At 45.2% G+C, this 18,006-nt stretch overlaps 2 long non-coding RNA genes across 2 annotated transcripts; one reads left to right on the plus strand and one right to left on the minus strand.

Moving 5' to 3' along the window:
- Positions 1–1,252: 1,252 nt before the first annotated feature.
- On the minus strand, positions 1,253–1,628 carry LOC309707876. Its single transcript, XR_014277112.1, has 2 exons — positions 1,586–1,628; positions 1,253–1,449 (listed from the first exon to the last, which is right to left on the minus strand). It is a non-coding gene; the product is annotated as an uncharacterized lncRNA (long non-coding RNA).
- A 13,106-nt stretch (positions 1,629–14,734) lies between these two features.
- On the plus strand, positions 14,735–17,256 carry LOC309707872. Its single transcript, XR_014277108.1, has 4 exons — positions 14,735–14,856; positions 14,968–15,041; positions 16,876–16,923; positions 17,060–17,256. It is a non-coding gene; the product is annotated as an uncharacterized lncRNA (long non-coding RNA).
- Positions 17,257–18,006: the final 750 nt, after the last annotated feature.

Raw genomic sequence — 18,006 nt, forward strand, 5'->3', positions numbered from 1 at the left:
AGATCGCGGATACAAGCGGCAGAAATGAGCTTCCTCTCTCTTCATGATTCAGCAATAAAACATGTCAAGAACCCACAGTGTGAGACATTCTCAGCAGATCAAGGATACAGAGTAATGCACATTTAACTAATAAACTAATATCCATCCATCCATTCGCTTCTGCTTGTCCTTTTCAGGGTCGCGGGGGGCGCTGGAGCCTATCCCAGCTGTCATAGGGCGAGAGGCGGGGTACACCCTGGACAGGTCGCCAGTCTGTCGCAGGGCATAAACTAATATGTGAATATGTTATGTTAACTCAAGAATATAATGAGAACTAGACTACATACACAGCATACCATCTAAACTAAAGGATAATATATATTCTACAGCTGTTAACCTAATTCAACTAGATTGACTACTGGTCATAAAATAACATGTGTTTTTACTACTTGGTCTCAACAGTATATAATGATGTGCTGTGGGTGGCTAGCTACACAGCTATGGTTAGCCTAGCATAAACACAGTGAAGCTGGAGCATGAACGCTAACTTTTTTCTACTCAATAAAAATCAACGTGAGGGTTCCTGATGGTTAGGGACTAATGTAATTGCATGGCAGGATGCTGTAAATGGGCCAAACTTCAGTGAGGAGAACATCTGCAATAAAAGGCTAGTCATTAAAAACACTGCTGCATGGGCTGGGCTGTAGTTACATCGTAACGTTTTAAAAACTGAGCTTTAAAATGAATAGTGATGAGAAAATCCGAGACAGGTCCACAGGGATCACTGACTTTTTTTAGGGGCTTCCTCAGATTAAACAAGATACAAGTGGCCACTTTCATGAGTAAATCATATAAGGCTTACATGATTTACTCATGAAAGTGGCCACTTTCGCATTACTTTCATACATTGTTTTAGTAAGTATCCAAAACATACAAGTTTCATTATATAATGTTTCAAGGGATCTTATATCTGTTTTCACACATATATGCTTTTCATACCAGTTTCACACAAGACAGACAAACTTTATAAAATTTCTATATATCTTTTCCATATGGGTTAACAAACATAGGTATCTATAAATATGCTACATATTCTGTGATGATGCATACTGAATTATTTGGTTGATTTGTGAGAAACTGCATGAACAAGGAGATGTTGTTTATATTGACTAGAATAATCTGTTCTTTTTTTTTAAAACTCTTTTTAAGACCGAGTCACTCAGAAATAAGCGGGGATTTTCAATAATCGTGTAAATAAATAAAAAACTCCCAGTGCAATTTAACATAGGTTTTTATTCATTGATTGTTCGTTTTCAATTCATCCTTTGTGGCAGTAATAGCTGTTGGTTAAGGAGCAGCTTATCGTATAGCAGCAAGAAGCAAAGCAAGGAGCGTTGAATTCTGCAGAAGTGCTGGATTCTGTAGAAAAGGTAGTAGCAGGGTAAGACGATTTAGGGAAGGCCCAGTAATCTGCAAGAAAATCAGTAATATATATTATTACATGTGATAATGCATTCTCTGGTGAATAACTTCTTAGAGATATGTAAATATCAGAGAGTCAAGTGTGTCTAATGTTCAAACCTAGAAAGACAAACATGAGACTCACCCCCTCCCTAGATGAAGAACGTGCATCGCGCTCGTGTGCTGAGTCGTCCTGTTTAAAAAAACATGCAAATGTATTGTTTGGATATGATAGGATAGGAGCACTGACACAGTCTCTGGTTACACAGTTACACACACAGTGCAAGATATATTCATATATTACAGATAACATCAAGCAATACGTCTTCAGGCATATTACACTTACAGGATTTGCCAGAGCAAGGCTCAGCAGGCATCCAAGCAGAAACACAACCTTGGATCCATGCTTAGGTTGTCCTCCACCTGTTAACAATATTTCAGATGAGATGTGGTCAAAACCATCTGCAATATCATCAACAATATATTGAAACACAGAAGCAACATAGATTGATGAGAAATGTTACCTTCAGCAGACTGTCTCAGAGATGTGGATGATTGTGGTAATGTTGTACTGACAGCAGAGCTTTTTATACACAGCTGCCAAAGAGATGATTTAATCTCATTTGCATTGCTGGGAAACTCTAACTCTTAGAAAACATTCTCATCTTAACAAGGGTAAACACAATTGGGCAACAATCAGGGACACACCTGATTAATCTTTTTGCTGAACACAGTGATGTGAGATTGACCAGGTATGAAGCTAATACAGAACAATGTTGTTTGTGTATGTTCCTTTAAGTATAAATATTTACCCTTTAAAATGTAGGGGTAATGATCACCAGGTCCTATCTATCTATATATCTATCTTCTGGCTTTTTAGAAAATGTAAAGAAACTAGAAAATAATTAGGTGTATATATTACAACTGTGACCCAGCATTTTGTGTTATTTTATATTGTTGATTTCTTATGTTATTATTTTGTTAGAGGCATGTGTTATCACTAAGTAATGGTATAGTTGACTTATTGTTTGAAAATTATGCTACTACATTCTGAGCTAAAACAAAAAAAAAGATCTCAAAAGGTGTATTTCGTGACATGGAAACAGTACAAGATGAAAATGTATCCAAATCTACGTGGTCCTGTGAAAGGTAATTACCCTAAACCTAGTAACTGGTTGTCACTTTTGACTAGATTCAATCAACATTTGTGATCACAGAGCAATGAGTCTTTAACATCGCTGGGGGATGGGGGTTGGTGGTGATGTGTAGAGAAAAAAAAATCCAAACATTTTTCAGAAAGTGATGTTCATGTGTGATTTAAATGTGGAGGATAAAGAAGTACTCACCTAAGATCAGCCGTGGTGAGAGCCACCATACTTTTCATACACATTGACGGCAAACTCTAAAATTTCTAAGTATTGTATTACTTGTATTTGCATACTAGATAATATGCATATATAATCACTTATAATAATCTTACAGGTTGAACTAGAGTGAGGCATGGGAAGCATCCAAGCAGAAATACCTTCAGCATGGTTTCACTTATTGTGGAACCAATAAGTGTTGAAAAAAAAAAGACAATGAAGACAATAAAGATGTACTGAAATGACAGATTCAGCCAAGCAAATAAAAAATGATCTTTTACAATCGTTGCACAAGAAATACAGTTGTAGCTGAGGTAGAGCTGGCGATCAATTTTAAATAGTGAAATGTTTTTTCATTTCAGGCGATAACGATATATATCACGATATAAGCCAAATAACTATATTTGTGAGATTTAAATGTGCCGTTGCTCACAACACAGTGATGTGAGATTGACCAGGTATGAGTAACATACAAAACTAACTGTTGTTTGTATATGTTCCTTTAAGTATAATTGTCTACCCTTTCGTAGGGGTAATGGTCACCAGGTTGTATCTATCTATATATCTATCTAATGAGATCTGAGTAACTTCTGACGCCCTAAGAAAGAAGACTGTGGCCACTTATGAGTCTGGTAAGGGATTTAAAAAGATCTCAAAAGAATTTGACATCAGCCGTTCCACCATCTGGAAAAGTATTTACAAGTGGAGGACATTCAAAACAACTGTCACCATGCCCAGGGTTTGGCCCTCCAAGCAAATTCACCCCCAGAGCAGACCGCAAGGTGCTCAAAGAAGTCATCAAAAAGCCTAAAATGTCATCACTGGAACTACAGGAGGCTCCTGTCGATGTGAAAGCGCATGACTCTACTATCAGAAAGACACTACACAAGTTTAACTTCATGGGAGGTGTGCAAGGAGGAAACCTTTGCTCTCTAAGAGAAACATTAAGACCAGACTGAAGTTTGCCAGGACAAACGTAGACAAACGCCATGACTTCTGGAATAATGTTCTTGGACAGATGAATCTAAAGTGGAATTATTTGGAACCAGAACAGTAGACATGTTTGACAAAGCCAATATGACCTTGCAGAGAAAAGAACTTCATACCAACTGTGAAGCATGGAGGTGGCAGTATCATAGTTTGGGGGTGCTTATCACAGGCACACATCACATAGTAAATTCCATGAAGTTATATGAAGTAGGGGCAAACTTTCTTCTGATCGATGTCAGAGAGACTTGGTAAAAGGCCACAAAAAGGTGTCTCTCATTGAAGTTATTCAGCCAAAGGTGATTCCCTGGTTGGGATAATTTGCCTTAACTTTTTCCTCCATTAAAATACACAATTTTTGTTTTTTGTTTTTTTTTGTTTTTTATAATAATTATTATTATTATTATTATTATTATTATTATTATTATTATTATTATTATTATTATTATTTGGTTTTTATTTAGATTAAATGATAACACTTCCAGTAATATAGGAAGACGTGATTGGACAATGAATATGTGAACATTTCTTAATAAAAGTGGTTAAATTTAATATAATGTACCTATTTCTCACATGACTGTTGTAAAAGTACCAGACATACACAATGATGTGCTCACTATTATTACGTTTCTTGACAGTTGTGAACTCAAGGAAAACAGTCTGTTCCAGTCGAGCTCTTTCTCCCCGCTCAACTCTCACTTGGCTCCTATTGAGAAATAGAAAGAACTACCATCATCAGTCAATCACCACCAGCCTGTGAGCTCACCTTCCTCCCCGGTACTGACTACAGTTAGTTGCACACTCCTGCCCTGCAGCTGCACAGGACACACCTCAGCCACAACTGTATTCCTGCTTGTGCTCCGTTTTCCGATTTTTTGCTCCGGTGGATTTGTTCATTTGATAATCTTTCTCTTGATTCTTTTAAACACTTCTTTATTGGTTCCACAATAATATCCCAAATACAGCTAATACAATCTTTGGGAATTTTATACAATTTGTCCACAACGTCTATGAAAATATTATCACCAGGTATGAGGTGAGTACTTTCTTTATCCTCCACATTTAAATCACCTGAACATCACTTTCTGTAAAACATTCAATTTTTGCACATCACCACCCAACCCCCATACCCCCGATGTTAAAGACTCATTGCCTCTATCACAAATGCTTGATTGAATTTCTTGAATAAAGGGGGGTGGGGCTGGGAGAGTGGCATTGGATTCTCCGTTGTCAGTGAGCTCCCTCTACTGCGAGTCGGGGCGTGTTCTCCCCACCAGGAAAAGGATGGCCAGCTGGGTCTGGGTCCATCTACCCCCTCCAACCGCGTCTGGACCCGGATTTAAAGATATACTCGGGGAGTGTGGGTGTGTCCGTTCTGTGTCCACGTTGGTGGATCTGAGTGACTGCTATGGATCATAGAGGTGGGAATGAATGTGTGTGTGTGTGTGTGTGTGTGTGTCTGTTTCTATGGGTGGATGGGCAGGCCACCTGTCTGGGGACGTCTCAGGCCCTCCAAGGTTTGGAGGCCTATCTCCCCCCACCGCTTCCCCTGCCGGTGGCGGACGCCCTCAGACATCGGTGTGTTGGTGGTTCTTTGTGGCTGCGGGGATGGGCGTCCGGGGATGGGCGTCCGGGGATGGGCGTCCGGGTAGCCGCTGCCCTTCCTTGGTGGCTCCTTCTTATCGGGGTCTGGAGCCTGGGCTGGCTCGGCCTTTCGGGGTTGGAGTGCCCTCGGCCTCTCGGCCTAGGGGCTCGGTGGCATGAGCCACCGCGCCCGGCTCACAGGACGTGGGCTTCCCAACCCCCTGGCTCTGCTCAGACTCTGATGACCTCATCTGGGACTCTCCTCAGCTCTTTCTGGGACAGTGGCCCAGCTCCCCTCTGTTGGTCTTCCTTGGTCTCTTGCTTTCTGGGGGTCTCTGGATGTCTGGCGTTTGATCTCCTCCATACCTGCTGGTCACTAATCCAGGGGCTGTGCCCCCCCCCCCCCCCCCACACCCTCTAGCAGATCATTACATGAAGGAACCTTTTAACAACAAGCGCGCTCATGCTCACAGGTACACACGGGGGATCACACACACAAACTACACCCTTTTTGGCTCCTACCTCAAAGCACACTGTGCGCTGTCAATCTTACGTGCTGCACATGTCATGATTTGTTGTGTGGCAGGCAGGGAAGGACCCAAGATGAGACTCACAGACACGGGGATAGACTCAGCCTAACAGTCCCAGCTCTACCCTTTCTACCTATAAAAGCCGAGAGCAGTCAAATGGTGGAAGTGGAAGCTGAATTGGCTAGTCATTCATATGTATATTAGGTCGTTACCTAGGAATTCTGGAGGGAGTGGGGGTGAGTGATTGAGAGATGGGAGGTGAAATATATCGAGCATTTTACCATCTTAGGGAGAAATCAACACATGTCCTTTGTATGTCCTTTGTTGCTGACATTTATTGATGAAAACAGTACAAAAAACCAACCATTTGTACACATATTACAATAATAAAAATGTAAGTAAGAATCATAAATTTAGCAATCACTACCAATCATGGCACATGCCACGGTATCTGTTGATTGTGCATTTGCACATGTCTAGCAGTGAACACATCGCACAGTGGCCTGATTTTTTTTGCATCTGTGTACTTGGATTTTAGGTCGCAAGCCACCCAAAACTTGCTCCATGCACCACTCAGCAGGCCATTTGTAAATATTTATTACAAATGGTTGGTTTTTTGTACTGTTTTTATCAATAAATGTCAGCAACAAAGGACATACACCCATGTGTGTTGATTTCTCCCTAAGATGGCAAACTGAAACACTCCAAGTTGGTGACTTTTGGAGATTTGTTTCCCTGGATGGTCAAATATCATCAAGATGAACGCAAAAGGAGAGACTGTAGCCGCTTTTAGCAGCTCCCCACCCCCTCAATCAGTGATAGAGGGAGTGGGAGGTGGAGTGTTTGCAGTCTTTGAGTTCCATCTTAGGGAGAAATCAACACATGTCCTTTGTATATCCTTTGTTGCTGACATTTATTGATAAAAACAGTACAAAAAACCAACCATTTGTACACATATTTACAAATGGCCTGCTGGTGGTCATGGAGCAGGGCTAGCAAGGGCTAGCGTGTCCGCGGAAAACCTCATCGTAGGGGGGAGCGAGCCATGGCTCCTCTCGTAGCTCTTCCTCCAGTTGCGCGCATACGGCGCGCTGCCGCTCCTCGAGGTCGAATGGACGACCACAGCCACCTCGTGTTGCTCATGAAGCCACGGGCCGTGGCGGTGCGCGAGGCAGAGGAACGCGTTCCTGGGCGGCCGTGGGCTCAGTCTGGCCTTCCGTGGCGACCGGCTCCTCGCCCTCAGACCACATCCGTGCCAGGCAGGAAGCAGGAGACGAGTAGCCCGATCGCGGCGGCGAGGGTGGGTGGTCGATCTGTTGGTGGGACAGCTGACGAGAGCTCCTCCTCGGTGATGACCAGCTCCGGAGCTCGTCCTCCCGATGACCACGTACGTCTGCTGCCGCTCTCCTCTCCACCGAGTCGGCATCTGGCATCTCCGTGCGCCACGTAGTGTAGACAGGCGGTGGCGAAGATGTAGAAGCCGAAGGAGAAGCAGACACGGCGGTGTGGGGACATCACTGCCCCCATGGTCCCCGATCCTGACCGTTTCCGTTCTACTGCTGGGACAGCTGCCCCGGGCGGATGCCCACGGCGACAAATCCCCGGATGTGGAGCGCGCGATCACCACGGGGACCCGTGACCCGCTGAAGACGGACGGCTCGGTTGCCGTTCGCCCTTGTCGCAGCAACCCGCACTTCCTCACAGTGGTATTCCACCGTGTAGACCAAGTCTTCCTGGAGGTACCCGCCGGAGGGGTTGTGAGCTGCTCGTTGCAGGTTCGGGTCTCGTTCTATCTGTCATGATTCGGTTGTACTGTCGCCAGCCAGGGACCCGGGTAAGCAAGAACCACTCACAACACGGGGATAAACTTGAACTCACATTTTTTAATGCTGGCTTAAAGGTGAAACACAAAACAGTACTATCAAACTGGACTGAAAAACTAAACATGAGATGTACCAGGAACCAGAGGAAACAGCAGCATGAGGGAGAACGCGACGACAGAGGGAGACGCAGACAGAAATATACAGAGGGTTAACGAGGAAAGTGGGAACACACGGGGAACACAGCATGACACCGTCACCCACGCAGTTAACGAGACAGGGCGGGGTGGAGACCCTGGGGCCACACGGGAGGGGAAGATCAAACAGGAAGTACACAGAGGATTCAGACAGGAGGAGACCGGGAGGACACGGTGACGACAGCTGGGAAACATGGAATGAAACACGAAAAGGGGACAAGGGCTCATGAATACATAGAAGGGCACACAGGGGGTGAGAGTACAAAAGGAAAGCACACAGGGAACAACATAACAGGGCAACTCCGGAAACAGAACCTAAACAGGGAACTGAATACAAACCACAAGAGAACTAAGAATACTGGGCCAACCCGGCCCAGGACATGACATCACCACAAAGATGGCTCCAGACAGCCCAAACACAGGAAAACAAAAACAAAACAGAAAACGACCCCGCGGCGGCCGGGGGCCTCAGGAGCTCAACAAAAAACAAAAACGAACAACAGAAAACACAGGAGCACAAGCCATCATTCAAATCAAAGTTGGGGCCGACCCAGAGCCCACCGGCCCAAAAGTTCACGGGTCACACGGCACGCAACAGCGCCTGCAGGTGACAGAGCTGGTCCGGAGGCCGGCCGCGCGGAGGGCAACGGCGGCGGCGGAGACGCCGGGGCGGTTCAGGGGGCCGGCCGCGCGGAAGGCAGCGGCGGCGGCGAGCGGCGGCAGCTGGGGCCGGCCGCGCGGAAGGCAGCGGCGGCTCTCCAGTGTCAGGCGTACTGGCCGAGGCCCGGTGGGCACAGGACCAGTCGAGGCGGGACCGGTCGAGGCGGGTACATCCACACGCGAGGACGAAGTCTCTGAGGCTGGGCCAGACGAGGACGAAGACTCTGAGGCGGGGCCACAGACGAGGACGAAGACTCTGAGGCTGGGCAGAGACGGAGCTGCAGAGGCTGATGGAGGCTGAACGGGCCCCTCGGACCCTCCAGCGGAGACAGGAGGCTGGACGGAGCCCTCGGACCCTCCCCAGTGAGAACAGGGGGCTGAACGGACCCCTCGACCTCCAGCGAGACTAGGAGGCTGAATGGGCCCCTCGGACCCTCCAGGGAGCAGGACTGAGCGCCCTCTCGGGGCCCTCCAGCGGAGACAGGAGGCTGAACGGGCCCCTCGGGCCCTCCAGCGGAGACGGGTGGCTGAACGGGCCCCTCACGCCCTCCAGCTGACGTGACGCGAAGCGGTGGCGTCGCCGCAGGGGTGCCGGATAGGCACACCTGGGAGTCCAACAGCAGACGCAGGACAAACTGTTATGAAGGCCCCTGGCTGGACTAGGAGCTGAGGAAACACAGGCTGCTGAGGCACAAACCCAGAGAGCAGGTCGAATTCAGCTTAACATCTTAACACAAAGCATGAAGTGGACAGTGGTAGGGACCACCAGTTCTGAGCCAGCAATCATTAGGTTCCCAAAGTCTGCATCAGTCCGAAGTGGCTCAGAGGTTACTGCCTACAGTGAGTCCTAGGAGAGGTCAACATAAGCTGGTTGGACTCAACCGGTGGTAGTGTGCGGCTCAGAGGAGCTGGTTCGACCATACGGAAAACAAGAACCACCACTCGATCCACAAAAACAAAGCTTAGATCATCAGGAGCTGACTCCTGGAAAAACAGTAAATACACAGATATGGACCTAACCAATGGCACCGTGGTAGCATGACTGTGGTGTGTTGGATGGATGTGTTTGTTGGAACCCGTACCCGCAGTGATCTGTGGTTTCAGAGTGCTAACCCTATTGAGTGGAGAGACAGATATAGGTGAAACGGTACGTGAACCATTAACTGAAGCAGGTGACACTTCAGGCTGAGAGAGGGTGGTTACGACATTGTTCGGGGCCAAAACCCTATCTAGTGACGAGTTCATAGAGGCAGGAGAAAATGGTGTCACATAAATCCTGACCCCAGCTTCCATCTCCTGAGTGGTGGTTATGGTGCTGGAGCAAAACAGTTCAGAACCACCTGGTTTATTACCTATGGGGAGACAGGAGACGTGTTGTGACATTACAGTGTCCTGGTCACCATGATCTGCTGTTATGTGTGCATCTTGGTAACATGCTAGGGGTTCATGACCAGTGTTCACAGTCTCTGGTTCGTGAAAAGCAAGTGTAGCTGGGCACACCGGAGCACTAGCTATGCTTTCGTTGCCTTCATTCAGTGACTGATGGAGGAGCAGGGCCGGCTCAGGAGGGAAGAGAGAAACCACAGGCAACTCAGATTTAGTTGGAACTGCAGACACGGAAAGAGACACCAAAGGAAACACCTCCCTACCGCTATTAAAACCAAAGGCAGTGGGAAACCTTGTCAGTCTGTGAATCGAGTCTGTGGTCCCTGCCAGGTTGAGTGAAGCGGGAGCGGAACTGTCTCTGGCCTGCGGCTCGGTGAATGGCTCATTGCTAGCCACCTCACCGGCTAAGTCCGTAGCCTCCTCACATGCCTTCCGCTCAGAGGTAACTTGGAGCGACTGGACAGTTTCACTCACCTCCGAGCGTCGGGCGATGCGGTGGCGACGCGAACGCCGTTTTCTTTTGGCCGTGGGCCCCGTAGACGTGGGAGATGGAGGCTCCTGAGGCGTCGCAGCGGCTGAGGAGGCGGTAGTAAGCGGAGTGGCAGGCGGGAGTCCCAGGCAACTCCGGGGGCCCCCAAGGGCTAGCCGTGTCCCGCGGAAAACCTCATCGTAGGGGGGAGCGAGCCATGGCTCCTCTCGTAGCTCTTCCTCCAGTTGCGCGCATACGGCGCGCTGCCGCTCCTCGAGGTCGGAATCCGCGCCCCCACAGCCACCTCGTGTTGCTCAGTGGAGGGCAGAACGGGCCGTGGCGGTGCGCGACAGCGGCGGGAACGCCGTTTCCTCTCAGGGGCGGCCGTGGGCTCAGCCTGGCCTTCCGTGGCGACCGGCTCCTCGCCCTCAGACCACATCCGTGCCAGGCAGGAAGCAGGAGACGAGTAGCCCGATCGCGGCGGCGAGGGTGGGTGGTCGATCTGTGGTGGGACAGCTGACGAGAGCTCCTCCTCGGTGATAAGCCAGGGCTTCCAACGGAGCTCGTCCTCCCGATACGCCCGTAACACCTGCTGCCGCTCCTCTTCACCAAAGTCGCTGGCCTCTGGCATCTCCGTGCGCCATGTAGTGTAGACAGGCGGTGGCGAAGATGTAGAAGCCGAAGAGAAGCGAACAGGCGGTGTAACGGTGGTGAGCCCCATGGTCCCGATCCTGACCGTTTCCGGTTCTTTCTGGGACAGCTGCCCCGGGCGGATGCCCACGGCGGACACAAGAAAGTCCCGGATGTGGGGGCGCAGCGCGCCGAATAGCCACGGGAGCCCGGACACCATCCGCTGAAGACGGACGGCTACGGTCTCCCGGTATTCGCCTCTAGGCAGCGTCGCCCATTCCTCACAGTGGTATTCCACCGTGTAGACCAAGTCTTCCTGGAGGTCCGCGGAGGGGTTGTGAGCTGCTGGGTCCAGTTCGGGGTCGCGTTCTTTTGTCATGATTCGTTGTGTGGCAGGCAGGAGAAGGACCCAAGATGCAGACTCACAGACACGGGGATAAACTTAAAGATCACAGTTTTAATGCTGGCTTAAAGGTGAAACACAAAACAGTACTGAACTAAACTGGAAAAACTAAACATGAGATGTACCAGGAACCACGGGGAGAATAACACACAACATGAGGGAGAACGCGACGCCGAACAGAGGGAGACGCAGACAGAAATACACAGAGGGTTAACGAGGAAAGTGGGAACACACGGGGAACACAGCTGACACAGATAACCATAACGAGACAGGGCGGGGTGAACATAACACTGACGGGAGACGGGCAGAGTCAAACAGGAAGTACACAGAGGTTCAGACAGGAGGAGAGAGCACGGGGAGAACACAGACATAACAGGCTGGGGAAAACATGGAATAAAACACGAAAGGGGACAAGGGCTCATGAATACATAGAGGGGCACACAGGAGGTGAGAGTCACAAAGGGAAAGCACACAGGGAACAACATAACAGGGCAACTCCGGAAACAGAACCTAAACAGGGAACTGAATACAAAAATACAAGAGAACTAAGAATACTGGGCCAACCCGGCCCAGGACCATGACAGCACAATAATGTTTAATATTTAGTATTTACTGTCATATTCCCATATATCATTGTGATGTTGTTTATTCTATTACTCTCGTTTTCTTCTGCTTGTTTTCTTTTATCTTTCTCAGCAGGTGATCCAGGTGATCGATAGATGTATTTTTTTTCTGTTTATTCTGTTGGTTTTTGTTTTTTGCCTTTTTTCCCCGTCCCTCTTCTCAGCTGTTTTTCTTTCCCTCTTTCTTTCTCCCCTTTCTTTCCCCCAATCAAGTCTGTCCCGTATTCAGCAAGTGAAAATAAAATAAACAATAAAAGGTGAATCAAATAGACCATTACGGCAAGGCTGGGATGGTCAATTTGGTAAAGTAAATCCGTTGGGCATCTTTCTTCGCCTTTAGACAACAATTCTAATGGCAAAAGAGCCAAACGGGACAGGCAAAAAAAAAAACCTTAAAAAAAAAAAAAAAGAAAGAGACTCCATCATCAGTCAATCACCACCACCTGTGGCTCACCCTCGTCCTGGTACTGACCCCTTGAGTTCACTGCACCACTCCTCCCCTGCAGCTGCACAGGGACCACACCTCAGCCTAGAGCTGGGCGATAGAACGATAACGATATGTATTGCGAAATAACTTTTTCTCAATAGAAAAATTAAACTATTGCGTTTAATTTTAATTTATGTCCTCTTAAAAAAAAAAAAGAAGAACAGCCAATACAAATTAAGTAGTGCAGAGCCGAACCAATCACAGCCGCAGCGTCGCGTCACGTGACTTGTTACGTACAGTACAAGTGCCAAGCCGCACATGTGTATTTGTTTGAAGCAGCCAGCCGCCGTGCCGCCCGGGTAATGAAGGAAATGAGTGTGCCGACTAGAGAAAAATCAACCGAGAGCGTGACCAAAGGTTACCGAAGAGAAAACAGATGATGGTTCCAATGCCGGAGAGATTGTCGAACGGAAGAGCCATAGAAGTTCCGTAGTGTGAAGGTATTTCGACTATTTCAAGTCTGACAAAAAACAGAGTAGCGTGCACTGTAAATGTGCCGAAAGCAAGTCTGGAAATACAATAAACCGGTGCATGCTCAATCTCTGACTGGAAGCGCTAATTCGTCATTCGGCTTTTGTCAGACTAAAGTAACTGTTAAAACTGTTTGAAAAGCTCAGCTATACAACAAGGAGAGATTGAGAATTTCCTTTTAGTTCTCAGTTTATTTGATATTGACAAAAGTTAGTCAGTTTTGTCTGTTCTTCTGTAAAACAAACTAAGATTTATTTTTAGAATTAATATTTTGTTTCTAAGTGGAATTGACAATTTAGTCTGTTTTGTTTGTTCTATTTTGAAACTTAAACGCTTTAGCGGCTGCTTTTTGTGTAGTTTGCAATATTTGCCTTTATTTATCTGAAAAAGTCTCATGTTTCTTTAGTACATCTACCCTGTTGAACTTATTATGGGAAATAAATATTTAAATCAAAAGAAGCTGCTGATTATTTCACATTTTACTTGTGAGCAACGGCACATTTAAATCTCACAAATATAGTTATTTGGCTTATATCGTGATATATATCGTTATCGCCTGAAATGAAAAAAACATTTCATGATTTGGAAAAATCTCATATCGCCCAGCTCTACCTCAGCTACAACTGTATTTCTTGTGCAACGATTGTAAAAGATCATTTTTTATTTGCTTGGCTGAATCTGTCATTTCAGTACATCTTTATTGTCTTCATTGTCTTTTTTTTTTCAACACTTATTGGTTCCACAATAAGTGAAACCATGCTGAAGGTATTTCTGCTTGGATGCTTCCCATGCCTCACTCTAGTTCAACCTGTAAGTATTATTATAAGTGATTATATATGCAGATACTACTTGAATATGCAAATACAAGTAATACAATACTTAGAAATTTTCTACAGTTTGTCAATGTGTATGAAAAGTATGGTGGCTCTCACCACGGCTGATATGAGGTGAGTACTTTCTTTATCCTCCACATTTAAATCACACATGAACATCACTTTCTGTAAAATGTTTGGATTTTTTTTTCTCTCTACACATCACCACCAACCCCCATCCCCCAGCGATGTTAAAGACTCATTGCCTGCTATCACAAATGCTTGATTGAATTTCTTGGAGTCAAAAGTGGCACAACCAGTTATTAGGTTTAGGGTGTAATTACCTTTTCACACAGGACCACGTAGATTTGGATACATTTCTTCATTCTACTGTTTCCATGTCACGAAATACACCTTTTGAGATCTTTTTTTTTGTTTTAGCTCAGAATGTAGTAGCATAATTTTCAAACAATAAGTCAACTATACCATTACTTAAGGATAGCACATGACTTTAACAAAATAATAACATAAGAAATCAACAATATAAAATAACACAAAATGCTGGGTCACAGTTGTAATATACAACACCTGATTATTTTCTAGTTTCTTTACATTTTCTAAAAAGCCAGAAGATAGATATATAGATAGATAGGACCTGGTGATCATTACCCCTACATTTTAAAGGGTAAATATTTATACTTAAAGGAACATACACAAACAACAGTTAGTTTTGTATGTGACTCATACCTGGTCAATCTCACATCACTGTGTTGCAGCAAAAAGATTAATCAGGTGTGTCCCTGATTGTTGCCCAATTGTGTTTACCCTTGTTAAGATGAGAATGTTTTCTAAGAGTTAGAGTTTCCCAACAGTTACGCAAATGAGATTAAATCATCTCTTGCAACTGTGTATAAAAAGCTCTGCTGTCAGTACAACATTACCACAATCATCCACATCTCTGAGACAGTCTGCTGAAGTTGTGAAGGCCTGACGGTAACATTTCTCATCAATCTCTTATTGCTTCTCTGTTTTCAGTATAATGTTGGTTGAATGGTGATTTTGCAGATGGTTTTGACCACATCTCATCTGAAATATTGTTAACAGGTGAAATCACTGAAAACATGATCAAGGTTGTGTTTCTGCTTGGATGCCTGCTGAGCCTTGCACTGGCAAATCCTGTAAGTGTAATATGACTAAAGACTGTGCTAGTGATGTTATCTGTAATATATGAATATATCTTGCACTGTGTGTGTGTAACTGTGTAAACAGAGACTGTGTCAGTGCTCCTATCTTGTCATATCCAAACAATACAGGGAGTGCAGAATTATTAGGCAAATGAGTATTTTGTCCACATCATCCTCTTCATGCATGTTGTCTTACTCCAAGCTGTATAGGCTCGAAAGCCTACTACCAATTAAGCATATTAGGTGATGTGCATCTCTGTAATGAGAAGGGGTGTGGTCTAATGACATCAACACTCTATATCTGGTGTGCATAATTATTAGGCAACGTCCTTTCCTTTGGCAAAATGGGTCAAAAGAAGGACTTGACAGGCTTAGAAAAGTCAAAAATAGTGAGATATCTTGCAGAGGGATGCAGCAGCCTCAAAATTGCAAAGCCTCTGAAGCGTGATCATCGAACAATCAAGCGTTTCATTCAAAATAGTCAACAGGGTCGCAAGAAGCGTGTGGAAAAACCAAGGCGCAAAATAACTGCCCATGAACTGAGAAAAGTCAAGCGTGCAGCTGCCAAGATGCCACTTGCCATCAGTTTGGCCATATTTCAGAGCTGCAACATCACCGGAGTGCCCAAAAGCACAAGGTGTGCAATACTCAGAGACATGGCCAAGGTAAGAAAGGCTGAAAGACGACCACCACTGAACAAGACACACAAGCTGAAACGTCAAGACTGGGCCAAGAAATATCTCAAGACTGATTTTTCTAAGGTTTTATGGACTGATGAAATGAGAGTGAGTCTTGATGGGCCAGATGGATGGGCCCGTGGCTGGACTGGTAAAGGGCAGAGAGCTCCAGTCCAACTCAGACGCCAGCAAGGTGGAGGTGGAGTACTGGTTTGGGCTGGTATCATCAAAGATGAGCTTGTGGGGCCTTTTTGGGTTGAGGATGGAGTCAAGCTCAACTCCCAGTCCTACTGCCAGTTTCTGGAAGACACCTTCTTCAAGCAGTGGTACAGGAAGAAGTCTGCATCCTTCAAGAAAAACATGATTTTCATGCAGGACAATGCTCCATCACACGCGTCCAAGTACTCCACAGCGTGGCTGGCAAGAAAGGGTATAAAAGAAGAAAAACTAATGACATGGCCACCTTGTTCACCTGATCTGAACCCCATTGAGAACCTGTGGTCCATCATCAAATGTGAGATTTACAAGGAGGGAAAACAGTACACCTCTCTGAACAGTGTCTGGGAGGCTGTGGTTGCTGCTGCACGCAATGTTGATGGTGAACAGATCAAAACACTGACAGAATCCATGGATGGCAGGCTTTTGAGTGTCCTTGCAAAGAAAGGTGGCTATATTGGTCGCTGATTTGTTTTTGTTTTGTTTTTGTATGTCAGAAATGTATATTTGTGAATGTGGAGATGTTATATTGGTTTCACTGGTAAAAATAAATAATTGAAATGGGTATATATTTGTTTTTTGTTAAGTTGCCTAATAATTATGCACAGTAATAGTCACCTGCACACACAGATATCCCCCTAAAATAGCTAAAACTAAAAACAAACTAAAAACTACTTCCAAAAACATTCAGCTTTGATATTAATGAGTTTTTTGGGTTCATTGAGAACATGGTTGTTGTTCAATAATAAAATTATTCCTCAAAAATACAACTTGCCTAATAATTCTGCACTCCCTTGCTCTGGCAAATCCTGTAACATGACTGTAGAATGATATATCTTGCACTGTGTGTGTGTGTAACTGTGTAACCAGAGACTGTGTCAGTGCTCCTATCTTGTCATATCCAAACAATACATTTGCATGTTTTTTTTAAACAGGACGACTCAGCACACGAGCGCGATGCACGTTCTTCATCTAGGGAGGGGGTGAGTCTCATGTTTGTCTTTCTAGGTTTGAACATTAGACACACTTGACTCTCTGATATTTACATATCTCTAAGAAGTTATTCACCAGAGAATGCATTATCACATGTAATAATATATATTACTGATTCTCTTGCAGACTACTGGGCCTTCCCTAAATCGTCTTACCCTGCTCCTACCTTTTCTACAGAATCCAGCACTTCTGCAGAATTCAACGCTCCTTGCTTTGCTTCTTGCTGCTATACGATAAGCTGCTCCTTAACCAACAGCTATTACTGCCACAAAGGAGGAATTGAAAACGAACAAACAATGAATAAAAACCTATGTTAAATTGCACTGGGATTTTTTTATTTATTTACATACTTATTTCTGAGTGACTCTGTTTTAAAAAAAGTTAAAAAAAAAAAAAAAAAAACAAGAAAAGATTATTCTAGTCAATATAAACGACATCTCCTTGTTCATGCAGTTTCTCCCAAATCACACACTTTTGTCTGATCATTACCCAATAACACGAAGAAGACCAACCTGGAGCCAAGTGTCGTTCCACCCACTTGACCTCCGTCAGACTCTCAGCCAGGTTCCCCATAGCACTCCTTTTATTGTGGTTACATGAATATGCATAGGTTCATTAACATATGACGTTTCATACACACAAAGAGTACCGTGCGTTGTGTGTGTGTGCCAGGAGTCTAGTGGTCCATCTAAACAAAAGGCTCTTACACTCAAACAGATATACGTGTGTTTGCTATACCATATATCAGCAAGAGAAGATACGACCTCTCCTAGGAGGTGTGTGATCTATGCCAGAACACTCCGTAGAGGAGTGAACACCCCCCCCCCCCCTTCATGCTACACAGAGTTGTTACAGACCTCCTAGGATGACACATTCTTTCAACAAATGATTATATACTTCTAAGCATATGAGTAAATATTTCTAAGCATAAATGATAATGAACAATACAAATCTAACAGTGCACCTTAAAGCTGATACAGTGGCCCCTCATTTATCGTGGGAGTTACGTTCTAAAAAATAACCTACGATAGCTGAAATCGCTGAAGTAGCCAACTGTATTCTCTCTTTTTTTT

The sequence above is a fragment of the Aulonocara stuartgranti genome, assembly GCF_965226115.1.
Source record: "Aulonocara stuartgranti genome assembly, chromosome: 6".
Classification (NCBI taxonomy): Eukaryota; Metazoa; Chordata; class Actinopteri; order Cichliformes; family Cichlidae; genus Aulonocara; species Aulonocara stuartgranti.